The 25955-nt window shown below is 36.6% G+C and overlaps 1 pseudogene; it reads right to left on the reverse strand.

Moving 5' to 3' along the window:
- Positions 1–451: 451 nt before the first annotated feature.
- LOC133091818 (solute carrier family 25 member 16-like) lies at positions 452–24297 on the reverse strand (annotated as a pseudogene).
- Positions 24298–25955: the final 1658 nt, after the last annotated feature.

Consider the following 25955-nt stretch of genomic DNA (forward strand, 5'->3'; position numbering starts at 1 on the left):
GGCTTCTCATTGTGGTGGCTTCTCTTGTTGCGGAGCATGGGCTCTAGGCGTGTGGGGTTCAGTAGTTGTGGCACATGGGATCAGTAGTTGTGGAGCACGGGCTTAGTCGCTCCGCGGCATGTGGGATCTTCCCAGACCAGGGCTCGAACCCGTGTCCCCTGAATTGGCAGGCGGATCCTTAACCACTGTGCCACCAGGGAAGCCCCCAAATAACATTTTTAGCCAGCAACAGCTTACATTTTTTTCAATGTTCTAAGATATAACTTTTGGCATCCAAAAGTATAAGTAAGCACTTTCGATTTGTGATGAATAAAAAAATCAAGTGCTAAAATACACATGGTTTCCTGTGACAGGGTATATATTCCCCTTCAAGTAATGTTCTCCCCCCAAATTAACATTTTATTTCTCCCTCAAAGAGTTTACTAAGGAAAAGAAATCACAACAACTTTTTTTAGTTGAGGAGAAAAGACTGCTTCATAAGTTCATGTACTGTAAAAGCAACTGCTTGAGAAAGAACACAGTGAATGTAATTAAGAGAGAAACCATGATATCCTTCTGAATTCCCTGCCGTATAGACATACTTTATAGTCACCTCCATGGTATGGCACTTTTCAAATTCTGGAAGAACAGTCCTTAACTGCATTAACCGATGAGTTACATCATATGGGTCAGATACTGTCTGTGTTATTGCTCCAGCAGCACCACCATAATGTAAGTTTATGTGAGTTTTCAAAACTCAGACGTTAGGGTAGTCTGAAGGTCTGCGAAGAAGGGTGGGAGCATGGGAAAGGCACCAAAAGTAAAAAAAAAAAAAAGAAACACCTGCACGGGGAGCCGTTCCTAATACAGCAGGCATCAGGCCTCTGTAAAATTCAAGGCACCTTCCTTTGCATAAATTGTTTTGAATGCATGAATAATTCCTGTATAGGTATGTTCCCCTTTCACCGGGAGTGCTAGGCGTACTCTAACCACGTGAAGAGCCTAAGTACCTATAACTGCTGTTAAACCTGCCATCGATCCAGCCATTCATCTGTGCACAGACCAGAAACTCCCAGCTTTGTAGTAATTAATATTCTATAATGCTCTAAACGCGATAAACTGGATCGCACCACAGGGAACGATTTGGATCATCACTGCACCATTCCCTTTATACAATCCCCAAGGTATCCCTCCTTTGGGGAACAGCACGCAATGCAGCAAACACTCCCAAATGTTTGTAATGGTGATTGTGAGCTGGTAATAAAACCTTTGTTGATCTAAAGGAGCACCTGTTTTGGCACAGCGTCCGGCAACACCTGTAGCCAGGAAGGAGCACAGCCAGGAGAAGTCTCGGCCTGCGATGGGCCCTCCAGCTCCTGCTGCCTGCCGCATCGCTAGAGGTGGGGTCGCCACAGCCAGTGCAGCCTCGGGAGATTTGGTCGCCAAATTACAAGCCAAGGGCCCTAGCCATGGCCAGAGCGGGCAGTGACAGGGCACCAACCGCCAGTCAGGAGGGGCAGAGTCTGTCCTTTAACCTTTATACTAGAGTTATGTGGTTATATGTCATCATATTATAGTATTAGAGTATTCTAAATCTGACTATATACTTAGCTTTACCAGTGCAATGTGTATTTTCACGAGCCTTACATATTAGTAGTTAGCATCCTTTCATATTAACTTGAAGAACTTTTTTCAGCATTTCTTCTAAGGCAGGTATAGTGGTGATGGATTCCCTCAGCTTTTGGTTGTTATGAAAAGCTTTCTCTTGCCTTCATTTCTGAGGCATAACTTTGTTGGGTAAACTATTCTTGGTTGGCAGTTTCTATGTGACCATGCTGGTGCCTTGATTTTGGACTTCCTAGGTTCCAGAACTGTGAGAAATATGTTTATAAGCTATCCAGTTTGTGGTTTTTTGTTATTGCATCCTGAATGGACTGTATCAACCAAAATAGAATTGTTTATTGAAATTCTTTTTCTCTTGTAATGTCTTCTCCCCCTCTTCATATATTACACACTTTGGTTTTGGTGATTGTTCCCCTAAGCACTTTTATGCACATATATGTACCTCCTTATATACAGATATCTTTTCCAAAATGATCAATAAGATCATAATTGCACATGTTCAATATTTTTTCCCACTAAACAGGACATGGACAGGTTTCCAAGTCAGTATATAGTTACACTTCAGTATTTTTTAAATGCTGTATAAAACTGGATAGTATGGACATTGTGATTTTTTTCCATGTAATGAAAATCTTGGTTGTGTCCAGTTTTTAGCTCCCGTAAGCCTGTTCACTGGAAAAGTAACAAAACTATTTAAGGACACATATATATGTATAAATATACATGTGTGTGTGCATGTATATAGATGTGTATATATGTGTGTATGTGTGTGTGTGTATATATGTGTATATATGTGTGTGTGTGTGTATATATATATATATATATATATATATATATATATATATATATATATATAAAAAGAAAGATTCCTAGCAGTGTAATACAATCCTTTCAATTCAAGGAACTGAGCTCCAGAGGGCAAGAACTTTATCCAAGGCCAGGTTTAAACCATGACTGATACCAGTGATCATAAAATTTCCATGAAATCCTGCCAGCCTTTCAGCTTATATAGTTAATAAGGAAGAAATGACTCTTACTAATGTGATTGATAGATTTCTTGAGGATAATTTTTGAAATCCAAGGCAGTAATTATCATGCATTTTCATCTTGTCACTCTTTTGCTAAGTATGGTTCTTAAACGTCAGGGACATTTTTGTTGGCAGGATGAACATTTACAATTATTTTGTAGAATAGAGAATTGAGCCCCTGGGACTTCAGATTCTTTTTTCTTTTTTCTTCTCTTTTCTCCTCTCCTCCTTTCCCTTCCCTCCCCCTCCCTCTCTTTCTCTCTTTTTCCTTCTTTGTTTCTTTCTTGGCTATTTGTCCAAGGTTGCCCATAGGCATAATTTGAGTACTCTAGTACAATAGCCTATGTCCTGGGGATACAAGAGAACTCTGAACAATGGGAGAGACAACAAGGAAATCAATGCTCCACGGTAGGGATAGGGTTAAATAGATAGCATGGCTGCAGGAGAAGGTGAAGAGTCAGCTCTACTTCGAGATGGACATAGTGGGTGATGCTTGAGTTGAGAATTGAAGGATGAGTGGACATTTATCAAGTGGAGAGGGCATGCTAATCATAAGGAACAGCATGTAAGTGCTTGGCGTTCTGAAAATAATTGGTATAATCAGGCAAATGTCTATTTTCTATCCTGGGATTGGCAGGAGTTGCAGTGGGAAGTAAGAAAAACCAAATCACAGAAGGCCTGCCCCCTGTTAAAAACTTGGTCTGTCCGCCTCCAATCTTGTCTCACATTGCAGTAATCATCTAGATGAGAGATGAGGGCCTAAGCTATGGAATGAGACATGATAGATGTGAGAGATTTAAAGATTGAATCAATGCCAGCTGAAACTTAGCCAGGGTCCTAGTTCTGCTGAGTCTCAAACTAATTGGGAGACAATGGTCAGCCAAGAGATGGGAAAATTGGTAGTTATCCAATTTCTTGTCTGATTCAAGATTTCCTGAGTTACTTGATATATCCATATCCAAGGCACTTTTTCAGGGACCATAGAAGGCATTTAAGTATACTAATACTTGGGATTCTAAATTTCTTTTCAGGACAGTGTGAGAGTGGTCAAAACTTATAAACCACAAACCTAAGGAAGTAATGGGTTAGGGATAAAGTTCAGAGCTTGAATCCTGGTCATTCCTAATGTAAAAGGTTGCTAGGACTTGAGTCTTGGTGTAATTTATTTTCAATGCAAAGGCACACAATGAATGATCTCTATTTTGCTTGTACTATATCATAGTAATTGAGATATACTGAGCTAATCTCTTAGTTTGTGTTTCAAAGGGGAATAATGTAGAGGCACATTAATACCATCCCCACTCCTAAAATTCTCCCCTACCTTCTTTCTCTAACTTCACCAACGTGAAGCTCTATTCTATGTCCACACCAGCAGATTCCCGACTAATCAATTTCAAAAGTCTAAATGAATGATGTTCAGCTTAAAAACAAAATGGCCCGCTGGCCCCTGTAAACAGAAAATAAACTTAATTCCATGAACTGCCCAAAACCTTCTCATTTTCAGGAGCAGAAAGATCAGGCTCAGAAAATGTATAAATAGAGGCAGAGCTGAAAACTCCCCAGAGAAACAACTGAAGATACAGGCATCAGTGCTAGGACCTCACGTAGCAGGCAATTCCACCATCAATGAATCTGAAACAAGCAACACCAAGAAATGAGGACACTAGAGAATTTTGACACTTTAATTAGTAGATGCAGCAAAGTGGATTCAAAATTTCATATACAAGCATTTGATTAACAGAGCCCAGGTCATGTGCCCATGCCCGGTTACCAAGATGGCAAGGAAAAGTTGAATATACCTTTGGATGTCTAGGTTTGTAGCAGGAGGTAAGCTCTGTTAGATACCAAGACTCACACAGGACCCAATAAGAAGGGGTTCATGCTGGGTATAATCTGTTGCCACACTAATGCTGCATTAAAAACTACACCAGACTTAGTGGCTTAAAACAACCATTTATTATACTCACAAGACTATGGGTCTGCTGGGTTGTTCTGCTGGGTTTAGCTGGGCAATTCATTTGGTCCTGGCTGGGCTCACTCTGGTGATAGGCTTGCTGTTGGCTAGTCTAGAATGGTCTCAGCTGGTGTTACTGGCTCTGTTCTATGTATTTCATCTTCCAACCAAATTCCCTGGGCAAGTTCTCATGACAACTGCATGGGTCTAATACCTAGGCTTGGAGTTGGCACACTGTCAGTTCTACCACATTCAATTGGCCAAGGTCCAGATCCAAGGAATGGGGAAATTGTGGTTCCTCCCATGAAGAGGTAGAACCTAAGACCAATTCCAAAATTAGCCTCAATTCTCCACCTCTCCTATATCTATGTTTTTTGTTTTTTTTTAACTTTTAGAATGATGGGCAAAGTATCTTGCCTACCACTTCACCTAGCCATCCAGCTTCTTTTCTATTCTCTGATATTATCAGTAATTATAGGTAAACGTGTATGCATGGTTCCTTTTTCACATAAATGGTCATATATTCACACAATTTTGTGCTTGATTATTTGCATTTCATGTAACTTGAAGTATATCCCATATTCATAGGTGTATATATCTGTAGCGTTAATTCCTAAAAGTAGAATTATTGGGTCAAAGTGTATATGCATTTTAAAATTTGATAGTGACAAACAGCGCTCCATAAGAAACAGCACTTTTATATACTTTCCCACCTAGAAATCTATGCAGTTGTTTTTCCCAACTCCTTGCCAAAATGCCAATCAAACCATTTTATATTATAAACATGATTTTTAAAAAGGTATTTTAGTAAATTTTTAAATTTCAAATGTACAGAAAAATTGCAATGACAGTAAAGTACAGCATATCCCCATCATCAAGATTCCCCAATTATTAATGTATTTGCTCTGCAAGCATCTCTTTATGAATATCTATTGCCATTATTTGTTTTCTGAGCCACTTGAAAGCTAGTTGCTAACATGATGCCCCATCACCTCTAAATCTAGTGTATATTTCTGGAACACAAAGACCCTCTCTTACTTATAAAGCAACAATGCAACCATCCAAATTAGGATATCAACACTGATAGAAAACTACTGTCCAGAAGTGATGCTGTGTTCTTCTCAGTGTATCACATCAGGAGGCACATGACATTGACCCATCCCACTACTGCTTATGTTAACCTTGATAACCTGCTCAAGTTGGGGTCTGAATTACAGGTGGAGAAGCCTGCCATTTCCCCCTTCTGGTGTCCTTCATAATTGAGAAGTATTTTGTGGGAAGATTTCTAATAAGACATGGGATATTGGCCTAGTTTCAAATTTCTATCTACCAGCCTTAACATCCATTGATAATTCCCACTTGAACCAATCAGCATTGTAATGGTTGCCAAATGGTTTGTTATTTTCCTCATTTCTTCTACATTTATTAGTCGATACTCAACTGTAAGGGAAAGCATTTCCTTCTCTCTCATATGTTAATATCAGTATGTACTTCTACAATTTTATTCAATGGATTGTAATCCATTACTGTCCTTTTGTAAAAATTTTATTATTTTTAATTGAAGTATAGTTGATTTACAATATTGTAATTCAGGTGTACAGCATACTGATTTAGTATTGCACACTCCACTTCATTATAGATTATTACAAGATAATGGGTATAATTCCCTGTGCTATACAGTATATCCTTATCGCTTGTCTATTTTATATATAGTAGTTTGTATCTGTTAATCCCATACTCCTAATTTTTCCCTCCCCACTTCCCTCTCCCTTTTGGTAACCATAAGTTTGTTTTCTATATCTGTGAGTCTTTCTGTTTTGCATATACATTCAAATGTATTTTTTTAGATTTCACATATATTATACAGTTTTTGTCTTTCTGTCTGACTTATTTCACTAAGTATAATACTCTCTGTGTTCATCCACACTGCTGCAAATGGCAGTATTTCCTTTTTTTATGGCTCAGTGATATTCCATTGCATATATGCAGCATCTTCTTAATCCAGTCATGTGTTGATGGGCACTTGAGTTGCTTCTGTCTTGGCTACTGTATTGGGTTGGCCAAAAAGTTCGTTCGGGGTTTTCTGTAACATCTTATGGAAAAACCCGAATATCTTATGAAAAATCCAAATGAACTTTTTGGCCAACCCAATAACTAGCATTGCCACAAACATTGGGGTGCATGTATCTTTTTGAATTAGTGTTTTCATTTTTTCTGGATATATACCCAGGAATGGAATTGCTATGGTAGTTCTATTTTTAATTTTCTAAGGAACCTCCATGCTGTTTTCCATAGTGGCTGCACCAACTTACATTCCCACCAATAGTGCAGGATGGTTCCCTTTCTCCACATTCTCGCCAACATTTGTTATTTGTAGACCTTTCGATGATAGCCATTCTGGCCGGTATGAGGTGGTATACCTCCTTGTGGTTTTGATTTACATTTTTCTAATAATTAGTGATGTTGAGCATCTTTTCATGAGCCCATTAGCCATCTGTGTGCCTTCTTTGGAGAAATGTCTATTCAGGTCTCCTGCCTATTTTTTTTATTGGGTTGTTTGTTTTTATGTTGTTGAGTTGTATGAGTTGTTTGTATATTTTGGATGTTAACCCTTTGTTGGTCATATCATTTGAAAATATTTTCTCCCACTGCATAGATTGTCTTTTCACTTCGTCTGATTTCCTTTGTGCAAAAGCTTTTAAGTTTAATTAGGTCCCATTAGTTTAATCTTGCTTTTATTTCTTTTGCCTTAGGAGACCGATTCAAGAAAATATTTCTATGATTTAAGTCAGAGTGTTCCATCTGTTTTCCCCTAAGAGTTTTATGTTTCAGGCCTTACATTAGGTCTTTAAACCATTTTGAGTTTATATTTGTATATGGTGTGAGGGAATGTTCTAATCTCATTGTTTTACACGTGGCTGGCTCTCCAGTTTTCCCAGCATCACTTATTTAAGAGGCTGTCTTTCTCCATTGTATAGTCTTGCCTCCGTTGTCATAGATTACTTGACCATAGGTGCGTGGGTTTATTTTGGGCTCTCTATTCTGTTCCATTGATCCATGTGTCTGTTCTGGTGCCAATACCATGCTGTTTTTATTACTGTATCTTTGTAGTATAGTCCGAAGTCTGGGAGGATTATACCTCCAGCTTTGTTCTTTTTTTCTCAGGATTTCTTTGGCAATTTGGGGTCTTTTGTGGTTCCATATAAATTTTAGGATTATTATTTCTGTGAAAAATGTCATGGGCATTTTGATAGGGGTCACATTAAATCTGTAGATTGTTTTGGGTAGAATGGCCATTTTAACAATATTAATTTTTCCACTCTGAGAGTATGGAATATCTTTCCATTTCTTTGAAACATTCTCAGTTTCTTTCATCACTGATTTATACTTCTCAGAGTATAGGTCTTTTTCTTTTGATGCAATTTTAAATGGGATTGTTTTTTACTTTCTCTTTCTAATATTACATTATTACAGTAAGTCACCTACATACGAACCTTAAAGTTGTGAACTTTCAAAGATGCAAAAGTGCATTTGCATGTCCAGTCACGTAAGTTAGTTCACGTGTCTGGCATACATTGTCACATGTGTGCATTCTCTACAAGTGGTTGTGCTTTTGTGTACTTTACTGTATAGTACTGTATAGAGTACAGTACAATATCTTTATTTCAAGCCCAGGATATCCCAAAGCAAGCATAAGAGTGGAGGTGATGTAGCTGGTACTACTGCACTTTTCAAGGCACTGTACTGTAAGATGAAAAATGTTTATTTTTTGTGTTTGTTTTTTATGTATTATTTGTATGAAAAGTATTATAAATCTATTACAGTACAGTACTATGTAGCCGATTGTGTACCTAGGCTAACTTTGTTGGACTCGCAACAAATTGGACTTACAAACACGCTCTCGAAACTGAACTCATTCGTATGTAGGGGACTTACTGCAGTGTATAGAAACACAACATATTTCTGTATTAATCTTATATCCTGCAACCTTGCTGAACTGATTTATTCTAATAGATTTTGGGTGGAGACTTTAGGGTTCTCTATATAGAGTATCATGTCATCTGCAAATAGTGACAGTTTTACCTCTTCCCTTCCAATTTGAATACATTTCCTTTTTCTTGTCTGATTGCTGTGGCTAGGACTTCCAAATGCTAGAAGTGGTGAGAGTAGACATCCTTGTCTTATTCCTGAATTTAGAGGGAAGGCTTTCAGCTTGAGTATGATGTTGGCTGTGGGTTTGTCGTAAATGGCCTTTATTATGTTGAGATATGTTCCCTCTATACCCATTTTGATGAGAGTTTTTATCATGAATGGATGTTGCATTTTGTCAAATACTTTTTCTTCATCTATTGAGATGATCATGTGATTTTTATCTTTTGTTAATGTGGTGTATCACATTGTGTGATTTGTGTATGTTGAACCATCCTTGTGACTCTGGGCTGAATCCAACTTGATCATGGTGTATGATCCTTTCTATGTATTGTTGGATTCGGTTTGCTAATATTCTGTTGAGGACTTTTGCATCTATAGTCATCAGAAAAAAAAAAAAGAATTACAAGCCAATATCTTTGTAGTGTCTTTGTGTGGTTTTGATATCAAGGTGATGGTGGCCTTGTAAAATGAATTTGGGAGTGTTCCCTCCTCTTCAATTTTTGGGAATAGTTTGAGAAGGATAGGTATTAGTTATTCTTTACATGTTTGGTAGAAGCTGTCCAGTCCTGGACTTTTGTTTGCAGGGAGTTTTTTTTTAATTACAAATTCAATCTTACTTGTAGTGATCAGTTTGTTTAAATTGTCTTTTCTTGATTCAGTCTTAGCAAGCTGTATGTTTCTAGAAATTTGTACATTCTTCTAAGTTGCCAATTTGTTGACATACAACTGTTCATAGTATTCTCTTATGATTTTTTTTGTATCTCTGGGATATCAGTTGTTGTTTCTTTCATTTCATATTTTGTTTATTTGGGTTCTCTTTTCTTTGTGAGGCTGGCTAAAGGTTTATCAATTTTATCTTTCCCAAAACCAGCTCTTGGTTTCATTGATCTCTTTTATTGATTTTTTTCACTTACATTTTCTTTATTTCCTTGTTGATCTTTATTATTTCCTTCTGCTGACTTTGGGCTTTGCTTGTTATTTTCTAATTCTTTTAGGTGGTAGGTTATATTGCCCTGAATTGCGATGAACTTCTCTCTTAGAATTGCTTTTGCTGCATTTCATAGGTTTTGGAAACTTGTTTCCATTTTTATGTCTTGATGTATTTTCTGATTTTCTGATTTTCTGATTTCTTCATTGACCCATTGGTTTTTTAGTAGCATGCTGTGTGTAGTCTGTGTTTGTACTTTTCCATTTTTTTTTTCTGTAGTTGATTTCTAGTTTCATACCACTGTGGTCATAAAAATGCTTAGTATAATTTCTATCTTCTTAAAATTTGTTGTGGGTTATTTTGTGACTCTAGGATGTGATATATCCTGGAGAAAGTTCCATGTGCACTTGAAGAATGTGTATTCTTTTTTTGGATGTAATGTCTTATAGATACCAATTAAGTCCAACTAGTCCATTGTGTCACTTAAGACCACTGTTACCTTACTGATTTTCTGTCTGGATGATCTGTCCATTGATGTCAGTGGGGTGTTTAAGGTCTCCTACTATTGTTGTATTATTAATTTCTCCTTTTATGTCTGTTAGTATTTGCTTTATATATTTAGGTCCTCCTGTATTGGGTGTGTATATATTAAAGAGTGTAATATGCTCTTCTTGTATTGATTCTTTTATTATATAATGTCCTTCTTTGTCTTTTTTATAGCCTTTATTTTAAGTCTATTTTGTCTGATATGAGAATTGCTATCTCTGCTTTCTTGTTGTTTCTATTTGCATGAAATCTTTTTCCATCCCCTCACTTTCAGTCTGTGTGTCTTTCACCCAGAAGTGAGTCTCTTGTAGGCAGCATATTGAAGGGTCTTATTTTTTTTATCCAGTCAGTCAGCCACCTATGTTTTTTGATTAGAGAATTTAGACCAATGACATTTAAAGTAATTATTGATAGGTATGTCCTTATTGCTATTTTATTACTTGTATTCCAGGTGTTTCTGTAGTTCTTCTCTGTTCATTTCTTTTTGTTTCTCTCACTGTCATTTGATTTTTTTTTTTTGTAGTATGCTTGGGTTTCTTTTTGTTTTTTGTGTGTCTACTGTAGGTTTTTGATTTTTGGTTACCATGGGTTCATATGTGTTGACCCATAATTATATCTACTTGCTTTAAACTGATATTCAAATTCAAACACATTCTAAAAGATCTACATTTGTACTCTCCTCTCTCAATTTTTCTGATGTCATGTTTTATATCTTCATGTTTATCCTTTTAGTGTTTACTGTAGTTATAGTTGCTTTTACAATATTTTTTGTCTTTTAATGTATGTACTGGCATACTTAACACATTATTGACTGGGGGATTTTTGCAGAAACTAATACCTATGGCTAGTGATTTGTTACATAAGTGAATACTGAAACACCTGCATTTGAGTAAATATCAACAACTTTTTTTACATTTAACGTATTTATTTGAAACTTTGTATGTGTCTTACTAAAGCATTCTAATATTTTGTTAGAGTGTGTTAGGCAGTATAGCAGGCACCTCTGTGTAGGGGAACAGAACATCTGTTACAAATATACCATGTTTCACTGTGTTTTCCCCGGAAGAGCAGAGTCTCCACTTTCTAGCAGCATTTTGTTTTATTCCTGTGGGTATTATTTCCTCTAGAATATGTTCTTTTATTTTACCTGATAGTCGACAAGGTGGATCTTTGTGGGGGGCTCTTTTAGAAATGCCACAAGAAGGACCAGGGTGGAACTACCACTACATTCACCAGAATGGTCAGTTACCATTCTCTAGTTACTGCTAAAAAAAATTGCTTGTAAGTCATTTTATTCTGTGCATTTAGGCTACAATACATTTTAAAGGCATTGAATAAACTGCAATTACTCAAATAGAAACCCACTTTCTTATACCATTTTCAGGTTTTCCAGAGGATATTGAAGTTTGCCAGATATTGATCAGATCGATCAACTCCTTTCATACATTTATTATACTCTAATATACAAGTGGACTTAGTCATCTGATGTCTAGTCCTCCTGTCTTCCTTTCCTGTAGATGCTATGGAGGCATCATGAATAGTTGTCACCATGCGGAGTGGCCTCTTGTCTTTCCATATAAGAAGAATCATTTCTCTCTTACATAAAAATGTCATTTCTCCCCTCTGTAGATTTTTAGATTTCTCCTTTAATTGGTTTGGTAGACCACGATTCTCTCTTATAGTCCCACAAACTCTGGTTTTATTTTTCAACAATATTTCAGATGTGGACACACTGTTGTAATAATTGTCTTGGTAAATATGGTGACATGAACTAAGATAAGATTGTAGGACTGATAATATTGTTTATTGCAGTTTCTTTCCTTCACTTGTGTAAATCTCAAGGTTGCATATACATCCAGTTTCACTTTTCACTAACCATCCTGACCAAAATTCCATATTTTGTAAGTTTTCCAGAATTATAGGTTTTGAATCTGAGTCATCTTCTCCACATTATCGTTGCCTCATCAAGTGATAGCTCTTGTTTGGGTACATAGATCGACTGACATTTTGGTAGAAAATAATCCAAAAGAGGTTTAACTTTGAAATTCTGTCTGCAGGAAGTGGAGTTTCCAAGTTATTGTTAAAGTGAAGAAATGTCATTATCTGTTTGAACCTTCTTGTCATAATCTTTGGAAAGATAGGTGTTTTAAATAAGGGATCAGTTGACCAGTATTCTCTCCAGTGTGACTTTATTTGTCCCATCAAAATAATTAATCCAAGAAACTTCTTCATGTCATTATTGGTTACATCAGTCCATTTTAAAGCCTTATCATACTTTTTATATGATTTTTCATTCTGTTGGTAATACAAGTTTGTTTGAGAAGCAACCAATTTGAAAAAGTCATTACCAAAAATTAATTCTGTTATTTCACTAACACACACTTTGTGGGTTATTACATTCAATAGTTACACCTGACACATATGTAAAGTCTTCTAATTTTCCTGAAATGTTGTCTTCAATCCACTCTTCTATAGAAGCAAAGGCTCATTCTCCAGCTCCGTGAGTTTCATTTTCACTTTCCGTATCAGAATCAATCACTAAGGTTTTTTGTCTTTTTCTTGGTCTAATATTCACATCGTCTGAATCAGAACTATATTCTGAAGAACTATCTTCTGAGACGCTAGTATATATGTCACTCGGACAATCAGAGAAAGCATCTGCATAAAATTCTTCTTCATTCAAAATTTCGTGATGTGTCGTTTTTGAAAATTTTATGGTATAAACTTGCGTTTATAATATACACAAGGTTGGAACAAAAACCTAACGGAGCAAAATGTGAATGACTATGACAATTATAAGTTGTATAATGAACTCGACCAATTTTAAGCTCTAACAATTTCGCATGGTGATGTTAATTGTATCACTCTAAAAATGTATTGATACGTCTCTGGTCAATAACATTCGGGTAACAAAAGATGTATTACTATGTTTCCGGTCAATAACGTGTTAAGTGATCTTCAATCCTTACTATATATTTGCTTTTTCTATTGGGATTTTCCGTTTCCTGTATATTCTTACTTCTTTTCCATTTAGAGAAGACCCTTCATTATTTCTTTTAGGGTAGGTTTAGTATTGCTGAGTTCTTTGAATTTTTGCTTGTCTGAGAAGTTCTTTATCTCTCCTTTGGGTAGGGTACCCTAAGTTGTAGGTTTCTCCCTTTCAGGGCTTTGCAAGCCAGAAAGGGGTGACATGATATATTCAAAGCTTCTGCAGAGAAATCAGCTGATAGCCTTATGGGGGTTCCCTTTTATATGACTCTTACTGCCTTTAGAATCCTCTTTAACTTTTGCTATTTTAATTATGATATGTCTTGGTGTAGGTCTGTTTGGGTTCATCTTTTTTGGGACCCTCTGTTATTCCTGTACCTGAATATCTGTTTCTTTCTTTAGGTTTGGGAAGTTTTTTAAAAAAATTATCTTCTTTATTGAAGTATACTTGATTTACAATGTTTCAGGTATACAGCAAAGTAATTCAGTTTATACATATATGTTCTTTTTCAGATTCTTTTCCATAATAGGTTATTATAAGATATTGAATACAGTTCCTTGTGCTATACAATAGGTCCTTGTTGTTTATCTATTTTATATATAGTAATGTGTATTTGTTAATCCCAAATTCCTAATTTATCCCACCCCCTTTTCCCCTTTGGTAACCATAAATGTGTTTTCTATGTCTGTGAGTCCATTTATGTTTTGTAAATAAGTTCATTTGTATCATTTTTTTAGATTCCACATATAAGCAATATCATATGATATTTATCTTTCTCTGTCTGACTTAAACTTCACTTAGTATGATAATCTCTAGGTCCCTCCATGTTGCTGCTTGGGCATTCATAAAGTTTTGAAAAACAACCAAGAATTAGGGTATGGGTTATATGATAAGGTTAATCTCCTATACAAGGACAGTCAGGACTGGGAGAGGTGGCTGTTTATGCAGCTAATGCATATCCAGCACAGAGTGTCAAGCAAAATAAACAGGAATATATTCTGAACAAAAGAACAAGATAAAATCTCAGGAAAAAATATTAGTGAAACAGATAAGTAATATACTTGAGAAAGAGTTCAAAGTAATTGTCATAAGGACACTCACCAAAGTCAGGAGAACAATGTATGAATGATATGAGAATTTCAACAAAGAAACAAAATATAAGAAAGTACCAAACTGAAATCATAGAGCTGAAGAATAACTGAGCTGAAAAATTCAATAGAGGCATTCACTAGCAGGCTAGATAAAGCAGAAGACAGGATTAACAAACTCATTTTACCAGGCCAGCATTACTTTGATACTAAAACCAGAAAAGGACACCACAAGAAAAGAAATTATAGGCCAATAGCCCTGATGAATATAGATGCAAAAGTACTTACCAAAAATATTATTAGCAAACCAAGCTCAGCAATACAGTAAAAGGATCATACACCATGATCAAGTGGAATTTATCTCAGTGATGCAAGGATTGTTCACCATTCAGTTCATCAATGTGATATACCACATTAAAGTGAAGGATAAAAATCATATGATCTCAATAGATTCAGAAAAATCCTTTGACAAAATTCAACATCCATTTAAAAAAACTCAACAAATAGAATGTACCTCAATTTATTAAAATGCCATATATGATAAGCCTACAGCTAACATCATATTCAACGGTGAAAAACTGTAAGTTTTTCCCTTAAGATCAGGAACACGATAAGGGTAACCACTCTTCCCACTTTTATTCAGCATGGTATTGGAAGTCCTAGCCAGAGAAATTAGGTAAGAAAAAGAAAAGACATCCAAGTTGTCTTTTTGCATATGACATATACAGAAAATCCTAAAGGCTCCACCAAAAAACTGTTAGAACTAATATTTAGTAAAGTTGCAGGGTACAAAATCAATATAAAAATGTCTGATGAATTTCTATAAAGTGTCAGAGAAATTAAGAAAACCATCCCATTTATAATTCCATCAAAAAAGTAACATAGTATACAGGTCTTTCACCTCATTGCTTAAATGTAATCCTAAAAACTATAAGACATTGATGAAAGAAATTGAAGACAACACACACAAATGGCAAAATATACCATGCTCATGAATTGGAGGAATGAATATTAAAATAACCCTACTACCCAAAGCAATCTACAGATTCCATGCACTCCCTATCACACTACCAATGGCATTTTTCACAGGAAAAGAACAAATAATTCTAATTTGTATGGAATCAGGAAAGACCCTGAATAGTCAAAGCAATCTTGAGAAAAAAGAATACAGCTGGAGGTATCACACTCTCTGATTTCAGACTATACTACAAAGCTATAGTAATCCAAAGAGTATGCTACTGGCACAAAGCCAGACACATAGATCAATGGAACAGAACAGAGAGCCCAGAAATAAAACCACATTTATAGGGCCAATTAATCTATGACAAAGGAGGCAAGGATGTACAATAAGGAAAAGACAGCTCTTCAATAAATGGTGTTGGGAACCCTGGACAGCTATATTAAAAGAATCAAATTGGAAGAGTATCTCACACCATATGCAAAATACACTCAGTGGATTAAAGACTTAAATGTAAGACCTGAAACCATAAAACTCATAGAAGAGAACGTATGCAGAATACTCTTTGACACTGGCATAGCAATATTTTTCTGTCTCCTCAGGCAAGGGAAACAAAAGCAAAAGTGAACAAATGGGACTACATCAAACTAAACTGGATAGGCACTTTTTTACCAAAGAAGACATACCAATGGCCAACAGACATATGAAAAGATGCTCAATATCACTAATCATCAGAGAAATGCAAATCAAAACCACAAAGAGATACCACCTCACACCTCTCAGAATGGCAGTCATCAAAATGACAATAAAAGTTGTTGGCAAGGATGTGGAGAAAAGGGAACTCCTGTTCACTGTTGGTGGGATTTGTATATTGGTGCAACCATAATGAAAAACAGTACAGAGGTTCCTCAAAGATTAAAAATAGAACTACAACATGACCCAGTAATTTTACTTCTGGGTATTTACCCAAAGAAAACAAAAACACTAATTCAAAAAGATGTATGTGCCGCAACATTCATTGCAGCATTATTTACAATAGCCATGATATGGAAGCAACCTAAGTGTCCACTGATAGATGAGTGGATAAAGAAGATGTGATATATATATATATATATATATATATAATATATATATATATATATATATAAAATACTTAGCATAAAAAATGAAATCCTGTCATTTGCCACAACATAGATGGATTTAGAGGGTATCATGCTAAGTGAAATAAGTCAGACAGATGAAGATAAATGCCATATGATCTCACTTATGTGTGGAATCTAAAAAACAACAACAGCAAAAAACCAAAACAAAATGAAAAGAGACTCATAGATATAAACAACAAATGAGTAGTTCAGAAGGTTAGGGATTGGACAATTGGGCAAAATAGGAAAGGGGATTAAGAGGTACAAAATTCCAGTTGTAAAATAAATAAACTATAGGGATGTAATACACAGTATAAAGAATATGGTCAGTAATATTGTAATAACTTTGTATGGGAACTGATGGTTATTAGACTTATCATGGTAATCATTACATAATGTATGTAAATGGCAAATCACTATGTAGGACACCTGAAAGTAACATAATATTGTAAATAAACTATATTTCAATTAAAAACTCCATACTACCCAAAGCAATATACAGACTCAATGCAATCCCTATCCAAATTCCAATGGCATTTTTCATAGAATTAGAACAAACAATCCTAAAATTTATATGGAACAACAGAAGACCCATAATAGCCAAAGCAATATTGAGAAAGAAGAACAAAGCTGGAGGCATCACACTCTGATTTCAAACTATACTACAATGCTACAGTAATCAAAACAGTGTGGTATCACCATAAAAACAGACACATAGATCAATGGAACAAAATAGAGTGCCTAGAAATAAACCCACTCATGTATGGTCATTAATTTATGACAAGGGAACCAAGAATATAGAATGGGGAAAGGACAGTCTCTTCAATAAATGGCATTGGGAAAACTGAACAGTTACATACAGAAGATGAAACCAGATCACTGTTTTTACACCATACACAAAAGTTGACTAAAAATGGATTAATGACTTGACTGTAAGACCTGACCATAAAACTCTAGAAGAAAACATAATAAGCTCCTCAACATTGGTCTTGGCAATGATTTTTTGGATTTGACACCAAAAGAAAAATAAACAAGTGGAACTACAACAAACTAAAAAGCTTTTGCACAGAAAAGGAAACCAACAAAATCAAAGGCAACCTACTGAATCGGAAAATATATTTGCAAATCATATACCTGATAAGTGGTTAATATCCAAAATATATACAGAACTCATAAAACTAGCAAAAAAAATCCAATTCAAAAATGAGCAGAGTGGATGCTAAACAATATGCTACTAAACAACCAGTGGATCACTGAAGACATCAAAGAAGAAAAAAACCTGGAGACGAATGAATGAAAACACAATGATCCAAAATCTATGGGATACAGCAAAAGCAGTTCTAAGTGGGAAGTTTATGGCAATACAAGCCTACCTCAGGAAACAAGAAAAATCTCAAATAAATAACCTAACCTTATACCTAGAGGAACTAAAAAAAGAAGAACAAACAAAACCCAAAATTAGTAGAAGGCAGGAAATCATAAAGATCAGAGAAGAAATAAATGAAAGAAACTTTAAAAATAGAAAATGTCAATGAAACTAAAAGGTGGTTCTCTGGCTAAAGGTTTATCAATTTTCTTTTCAGACTCATCAAGGAAAAAAGAGCATAAATCAATAAAATCAGAATTGAAAAAGAAGTTACAACCAAACCCACAGAAGTACAAAGGAACATAAGAGATTACTATGAACTATATGAAAAACAAAAACAAAACAAAAAAAAACAGAACTAGAAGATATGGACAAATTCCTAGAACTGTACAATCTCCGAAGACTGAACCAAGAAAAACAGAAAATATGAACAGACTAATTACCAGTAATGAAATTGAATCAGTAATTGAAAAAGCTGCCAACCAACAAAAGTCCAAGATCAGATGGCTTCACATGTGAACTCTATCAAACGTTTAGAGAAGAGTCAACACCTATCCTTCTCAAACTATTCCCAAAAAATTGAAGAGGAAGGAATGTTTCTGAACTCATTCTACAAGGCCAACATCATCCTGACACCAAGTCCAGACACACAAAAAGAAAATTACAGGCCAATATCACTGATGAACACAGATGCAGAATTCCTCAAAATATTAGCAAGCTGAATCCAACAATACATAAGAATCATACATCATGATCAAGTGGGATTTATCCCAGGGATGCAAGAATTTTTCAGTATCTGCAAATCAATTAATGTGCTACACCACATTAACAAATTGAAGAATAAAAATTATATGGTCATCAACAGATACAGAATAAGTTTTTGACAAAATTCATCATGAATTTATGATAAAAACTCTCCAAAAATTGGGTATAGAGAGAACATATCTCAACATAATAAAGGCCATATATGATAAACCTACAGCTATCAACATACTCAATGGTGAAAAGCAGAAAGCATTTCCTCTAAGATCAGGAACAAGTCAAGGATGCCCACTTTTAGTCAACATAGTTTTTGAAACCACAACAATCAGACAAGAAAAAGAAATAAAAACTCCAAATTGGAAAGGAAGAAGAATAAAATTGTCATTGCTTGCAGATGACATGATACTATACGTAGAAAATCCTAAAGACACCACCAAAAAACTACTAGAGCTCATCAAGGAATTCAGTAAAGTTGCAGGATACAAATTAATATAAAGAAATCTGTTGCATTTCTATACACTAACAACAAACTATCAAAGAGAAAAATTAGGGAAAAAATCCCATTTATAACTGCATCCAAAGGAATAAATCTCCTAGGAATAAATCTGACTAAGAAGCTAAAAGATCTGGACTCAGAAAACTCTAAGACACTGATGAAAGAAATTGAAATCAGCACAAACAGATGGGAAGATATACTGTGTTCATGGATTGGAAGAATTAATACTGTTAAAATGATGATACTACCCAAGGCAATCTATAGATTCAATACAATCCCCAACAAAATACCAAGGGCATTTTTCACAGAACTAGGACAAATAATTTTAAAATATGTATGGTATACAAAAGACCCCAAATAGCCAAAACAATCTTGAGAAAGAAGAACAGAGCTGGAGGTATCATGCATTCTGACTTCAGACTATATTACAAAGCTACAGTCATCAAACCAGTATGGTACTGGCACAAAAACAGACACATAGATCAATGGAACAGAATAGAGAGCCTAGAAATAAACCCACACACTTATGGTCAATTTATCTACAAAAGAATGCAAGAATATACAATGGGGAAAAAACAGTTTCTTCCCTAAGTAGTGCTGAGAAAACTAGGCAGCTACATGTAAAAGAATGAAATTAGAACATTTTCTCACACCATATACAAAAAATAAACTCAAAATGGATTAAAGACCTAAATATAAGACTGGAAACCATAAAACTCCTAGAAGAAAACATACGTAGAACACTCTGACATAAACTGCAACAATATATTCTTTTGGATCTTTCTCCTAAGGCAAAGGAAAAAAAATAAAAATAAACAAACTGGACCTAATTATACTTAAAAGCTTTTACACAACAAAGGCAACCATCAACAAAATGAAAAGACAACCTATGGAATGGGAGAAAATATTTGCAAATGATATTACTGATAAGGGGTTAATATCCAAAATATATAAACAGCTCATATAACTCAACTTGAAAAAAACAAACAACCAAATTTTAAAATGGTCTTCTTTAAGAAGACCTGGATAGACATTTTTCCAAAGAAGACATACAGATGGCCAACAGATACATGAAAAGATACTCAACATTTCTAATCATCAGAGAAATGCAAACCAAAGCCACATGAGATATTACCTCATACCTGTCAGAATGGCTATCATGAAAAAGACCACAAATAGTAAACATTGGCAAGGGTGTGGAGAAATGGGAACTCTTGAACACTGTTGGTGGGAATGTAAATTGGTGTAGCCACTGTGGAAAACAGCATGGAGGTTCCTCAAAAACTAAAAACAGAACTACCATATGACCCAGCAATTCCACTTCTGGGTATATATCCAAAGAAAATGAAAACACTTATTCAAAAAAGATACATGCACCCCCATGTTTACAGACACATTATTTACAATAGCCAAGATATGGAAGCAACTTAAGTGTCCATCAACAGATGAATGGGTAAAGAAGATATGTTATTTATATAGAATGGAATACTACTCAGCCATAAAAAAGAATAAATTTTTGTCATTTGCAACAACATGGATGGATCTGAAGGGCATTATGCTCAGTGAAATAAGTCAGACAGAGAAAGACAAATACCATATGTTATCATTTATATGTGGAGTCTAAAAACACCAACCAACCAAACAAAAGACCTGAGCTCATGGAAACAGAGAACAGATTGGTGGTTGCCAGAGGTAGAGGTGGGGATGGGTGAAATGGGTGAAGGGGGTCAAAAGGTACAAATTTCCAGGTATAAAGTTACTAAATCATGGAGATGTAATGTACAGCATGACGACTACAGTTAATAATACTGTATTGCATATTTCAAAGTAGCTAGAAAAGTGGATCTTGAAGGTTCTCATCACAAGAAAGAAATTCTTGGTAACTATGTATAGTGATGGATGTTGACTGGACTACTGTGGTGATCATTTTGTAATATATACAAACATCAAATCACTGTGTTGTACACGTGAAACTAATTATAATGTTATGTCAATTGTATTTTTTAAAAAATTCCGTGCTGTCTTTTGGAATCATATCTGGAAGCTTGCCTTAGAGTCTGTTTCTCTCATCAATTCTGTAAATCATTTCACACCCTTTTAAGTCCCTGTCGGCTTTTCAAGCAGGAGAAGGCTCAATTTTCTCTGCCTGCACTCTGAATGGATACACATGGTTATTTTTGGACTGAGATGCAACTTTCCTTTCCTTTTCACTTCTGAAACTCCAAAATGTTGTTCTAGTGAAAGTGTTTAACTTCACTAATACTGATGACCATGTTGGAGTTTGAGGGAGGGCCCTATGAATAGTAACCACTCTTCTTTACCTGAGTTCAGAACAGGTTGGGACATAGAGAGAGGAGTTGATGATGTGGAGGTCAAAAAATCTCCCTTTTTAGCTGATAAAGCTGTTGGGAGAAATGCAATTTAGGTTTCTGGTCAAAAAGACTTGCAAATACTGCACCCAAAGTTAAATTCACCCACTCAGTACAAGCTGAGCTGGACTCTGGCAGGTCTCCCTAACAAGGTCTAGCCCCTGAAAAGTTGATGGTATAGAGGAGCAGAACAGATGAGAACATATACTCTTCTTCCAGACTGGTAGATCAGAGAGAGAGAGAGAGGAGCATCTCCCACATCCCTCCCCTAAACTCAATCACCAGAGTGCAATCTCCATTCTTCCAGGTTTCAGAAGGAGGAGCTTCCACTTTGGGTGAGTGTTCCCTCCATCTTCCAAAATGTATGTCTCAAAACTTCCCTTCAGTCATCTCATCCAACTAAGATTTATTTCTTTTCAAGGGTTCTTATGCTTTTTTCTCCCTCTGGTTTATCTTTCTGGGAATAAAAACAGTAGTCTGTCTAAAATAGTTTTATAAAAATAAGTTAATTCAGTCTTGATCAATGATAGGTATAGTGGATGGTGTCCCATGTCACCCAGACACCTCTTCAGGAGTGAAGTACTTTTCACCTACTACTGAGAACACTTAGCTATCAGTCTTCATGTCTTGCCTGAAGAGAGGCAGTTTGCCTGAGTGCACAGCCCCTTCCTAGAACAGTCCACATTCAGTGACTGATTATCCTACTCATTGACGCCTCTGCCCGCTTGATCCAACTGAGAACAACAATAAGGGGTCACCTCAGCTTCAGAGATTCCTGTCGAGTCTGGTGAGGTCTTTGTGTAACCATGCGGTGGTCCAAATTCCCTTTCTGCTGAATCCTTCTTTCTATCCATCCCTTCCGCATGTGTTCAACTTAAGAGCAACATTTAATAAACTTCCTGTACACTATTATTTGTCTCAGAGGCGGTTTTCTGGGGACCCAACCTGCAACAGTTAGTGCCAGGAATGATCCAAGAAAGTCAGTGCTAAGAAAGGATCCTGAAGCTGGGTTGTCACCAGCCAGCTGGCCAGAAGGACCCTGTAGTGAGCTGGATACTGCACACCCACCTCCCAAATTCATGTTCATTCAGAACGTCAGGATGTGACCTTATTTGGAAATAAGGTCTTTGCAGGTGGAATTAGTTAAGGATTGAGGTGCGATCATGGTGGATTAAGGTGGGCCCTAAATCCAGAGACAGGTTTCTTTATAAGAGAAGAGGACATAGAGCAGAAGGCCAGGTAAAGATGGGATCAGAGATTGAAGTGATGCTGCCACAAGCTAAGGAACATCTGGAGCCATCAAAAACTGGAGGAGGCAAGGAAACATTCTTTCCAAGAACCTTCAGAGGGAGTATAGCCCTGCTGACACACTGATTTTGGACTTCCAGCCTCCATAATTATGAAAAAATAAATTTCTATTGTTTTAAGCCATGCAGTTTGTGGTCATTTGTTACAGCAGCTCTAGAAAACTAGCACAGACCCCCTCACTGATCATGCATGGAGTACTGATAACTCCTGACACAAGGCTGAATTATTAAAAGGTTGAAATTGTTAAAATGTTTGCTGATGGAGAAGTGGAAGGAAATGAACTAGCAGGTGCACTGGATCAGGTGTTTGAAAAGTATGGGGAAATACTGACCACATGTACAGTGGAATTAGGTGGCTCTTGCTAAACGCAATTGGTATTTTGGAAAAATAACAAGAAGTTGAGTGTTTAATCAGTAACTAAAAGCTAAGCCAGAGGGCTTCTTTATAGCATCTAAAGAGGCTCTTGTCTCCTTCACCAGAAACCAGAGAAAACAGAGGACTAGGCTCTGGACTTAATCATAAATATAGCAGAGCTCTGAAGAAGATTCACTTCTCAGCTAGGCAAGTATGCAATGCCAAGGTCAGGGTCCTAGTTGGGACAGAATGGGGTCATCTTCAAATCCCTGCATTCCTCAGAACCCATGATCCTGCAGAACTTATCCAGTCTTCCCCATTAATGGGATTCATGATGATGCAGAACCCTGACCACCCCGCTCCAGATCTATACTCAGTAAGTAGATTTCAGTCACAACATAACCCAGCTGGGGATGTTCTAGGCTGGCTAGGCTGATTAGGGAGAAAAGGTACTCTACCTCAAAGGAAGTTTCTTGGGTGAGAAAGATGTCATGTGGAATTCATGTACGTCTCAATGGGAGAATCACAATGCAGACTGCTAGGGTTCTGGACAAGGTCATTTACAGCAAGAATTGTACACTGTTTGTTTGAAGAACAGCTTCTGGCTTGCTACTGGGCCTTGATGCAGATGGAGCATCTGAATATGCTATACCAAGCAACTATGCAGCAACACTGCCCTTCATAAATTGTGTTAAACCAGAACCCACAAATCTTTAGATTGGGTAGATGGAATGGTACTCCAGGATCAAGCATGAACAGAGCTGAAGGCAAAGCAGCAAAACAGATAGCCCAGACCTCATCACTGTTGCACTAGTGTCTTACCCTCAGGTCACACCCTAGGCAGCATCAGGGTCCCTTATGACCAGATGTAGAAGTAGGAGAAAAAAGATGTCAATCCTTTGAAGAGTTTCAGCTGGCCTAAACTGCTTCACAGGATGGCACGGAGGAGACACTGTCTACCAAACCATTGAGTATGAGCTAATGAGAAGGGCATCAGCATCTCTAAGAAATTCAGTGGTGGCTGCCTTTGTAGGCCAGAGGTGACAAATGGAGATGCCACTACAAGACTGGCACCACTGAGAGCAAAGACCATGATCAGATTCTGAAACAGTAGAGGCAGGAGGTAGCGCATAAGCATCAGAAACCTAGTGGACACGAACATTGCAATCAGCAGCATGGTCAGAGTGGCCGCCAGAGGGTTGCAATATGGCTCAAAGAGATCTGAACCATGAAGACACTCTGTGGAATGTGACATGGGCCCACTATACAGATGACATCAGGCAAGACATTTATTAGAGAAAGTGCCTATCAGGGAAAATGGTGTAGCAGCCGGGTGAGGCTGAGAGAGCCATTAGTCTGCATTGCATGTCTAACTCCAGAGGAAAGAAGTAAGGTTGCATGGAAGCTTCTTAGACTGAGTGCAACTCTAAGGAAAGTTTGGCAAGGCCACTGCAGAGTCCTTGAGCCACTTTACTTCCCTGCTTGTCCTGCCAGAGTGTCCAGTGTGAGGAAGAGCAAGGGTTATTTGTCCCAGATAGTGGGGACAAGATGGCAGCTCCACTATTGACTTGGCTTTGGGGGAATTCCAATTCCATGCACATATATTTCAAGAACAAATTAACCTGGTTATGGAATTCATTAGACAGTGGGGTTGCTTTTAATCATCATCTGGCATCTCTTTAAACTGAATGGCTTGCTTGGGATTTAATCAGGCAATAACAAAACTTTGATAAAAATCACAACTCAGGGGTTTTTTTTTTTTAATATTACATAACTTGAGACAGAGTGATTCCAGATAAATTAAAGTTGGGCAGCACTCTTCTTTTGGATGAACTCTATTAATCAAGTGTATTTTATAATTATTGTTTATTTGATCATCAAGCCCTAAGGGTGAGTTAAAGATTTTAATTTCCTGGGAAACGATATGCCAAAGTATGAAATCAAGAAGACTGCTATAAAAGGCAAAGGATATCTAAAATGATGGGGCTACCACAACTGGTCAGTTCATAAATAATATTTGTATGATTTTACAGGCTGGTTGCCAGTAATTATGTCAGTTACTCCTACTAAGGAAATATCTCATTCCAAGATATTAAAGTTAGACCTCACTACAGAAAATCCATTAACTTCATCATAACTTTATAGAAGTTTGATAAAAACTCATTAATCAAATTGTATAGACCTGGAATATCTTTGGAAGGATACTCTATTGGAGGGTCATGGCAGTCAAGATTATGAAGTAGATTAACAGTGTTTGTTGTGTTAGAATTTTTTACTATATCAATGTACTAATTTTAAAATTATAATCAAAATCAAAGCTATAAGTCATAGTTGGTACAATTATCACTTTAAAATCATAGTATTTTGATACTATGATATACTTAATGTAGGAAGTATTGGATTTACATATGAACATATTTATATACTGTGGGTCTTGTTTTGTTAAAACCTGGACCTATCTCTTGGAGACCCTTTCTAGGATAACCTAACCATAGTCAATGTGGAATGGCCCAGGTTTGGGGAAATATGCCAAAGCACCAGTAATTCCACAAGACCACACCATAGTAATCCTATGAGGCCACACCATGAGTCCACACCGTGAGGAAAAGACATTTCCACATTAACTCTGGGGTAAGAAATGAGATGTATTTTGGACTAGGGAAAGTGAAGAGGCTTGGAGTACTTCTGCTGGTGGGGGTGAGATCCACGTGGAGACAGACAAGCGTAAGAGAGAACACCCAATCTCCTCCTGGTGTCAACAGTGGCATTGTGGAAACACCCCTTCCTGAGCAGCTGGGACCCAGGGCAGCAGCGTCTACAGTGGGCCTCCAAACTTAAGGGGGTAGGTCTGAGTTCTGGTCCTGTTACTGAGTGGCAAGACTGACATTTTGGACATGTAATTACTGTTTTGCC

The sequence above is a fragment of the Eubalaena glacialis genome, chromosome 5 (genome assembly GCF_028564815.1).
Source record: "Eubalaena glacialis isolate mEubGla1 chromosome 5, mEubGla1.1.hap2.+ XY, whole genome shotgun sequence".
Classification (NCBI taxonomy): domain Eukaryota; kingdom Metazoa; phylum Chordata; class Mammalia; order Artiodactyla; family Balaenidae; genus Eubalaena; species Eubalaena glacialis.